General features: G+C 41.0%; 1 protein-coding gene across 14 annotated transcripts in view; it reads right to left on the reverse strand.

Moving 5' to 3' along the window:
• Positions 1-1,053, reverse strand: part of CCDC88A (coiled-coil and HOOK domain protein 88A) — a 157,122-nt gene that overhangs the window by 104,390 nt on the left and 51,679 nt on the right. The gene's annotated exons all lie outside the window — the stretch shown is intronic.

Raw genomic sequence — 1,053 nt, forward strand, 5'->3', positions numbered from 1 at the left:
AGCGAGAAATCACCCCCCAGGGGGGATGGCCACGCCACAATCCCTTCTCCTCCATTCTCCTCTCAGGATCTTTGGCACACACGCACACGCGCCCAGCATGAGTTTAAGCCACCGGGTCTGGGACTCAAACCACGGTCGATTATGTGGGAGTCCAGAGACATAGTCATTACGCCAACTGCTGGTCCCCAATTTTTTTTAAATTATTTTATTTATTATTTTTTCACATGAGTTTTACCAGAGGAAGAGAGACAGAGAGAGGGAGAGGGAGAAAGCAAGCCACCAAGTTTGGGACTCGAACCGTGGTCAGCCATGTGGGAATTCTAGCACTTTAACCACCATGCCACCTGCTGGGCCCTCAACTAAAATTTTTTTATGAAAAATAGAACTACCAGCAATCCCTCTACTAGGTATACATATCCAAAGGAGATTAAATCAATATGTGGATGAGTGAGCTGCACTCCCATGTTTATTATGGCACTATGTTTATTCACAATAGCCAACATATAGAATCAACCTAAATATCCATCGTCTGATGAACAGAAAGAAACTGTGGTATGTGTATACAAGGGAGTATGTCATAAGAATTAATGAAATCCTGTCATTTGCAGCAACATGGACAAACCTAGAAGACATTATGTTACATCAAATAAACTATGCAGAGATGATAAATACCTCATGGTCTCATTCACATACAGAAGCAAAAAAAAATTATCTTAAGTATAGTGTAGAATAGTGGTTACCTAAAGATTGAAAGAATAAGGAGAGGTTGGCTAATGAGTCAAAATTACAGTTCTCTACAAAGAATAACTTCCAGTGTTCTTATAGCACAACAAGGTGACTACAGTTAAAAATTCATACTTAAAAAAAAATTTTTTTAGAGAGATTTCTGCTATAGGGCACATGTGCTCACTGGAAAAACAGAGAGAGACAAAGGGACAGAAAGCAAGAAATCAACCACCCAGGGGAGATGGCCATGCTGCAATCCTTTTCCATTCTCCTTTCACAATCCTGGGCAAGCATGCACACTTGTCTGACAGGAGCTTCAAGCCCCTG

This window comes from Tupaia chinensis, unplaced genomic scaffold, assembly GCF_000334495.1.
Source record: "Tupaia chinensis unplaced genomic scaffold, TupChi_1.0 Scaffold000622_1, whole genome shotgun sequence".
Classification (NCBI taxonomy): domain Eukaryota; kingdom Metazoa; phylum Chordata; class Mammalia; order Scandentia; family Tupaiidae; genus Tupaia; species Tupaia belangeri.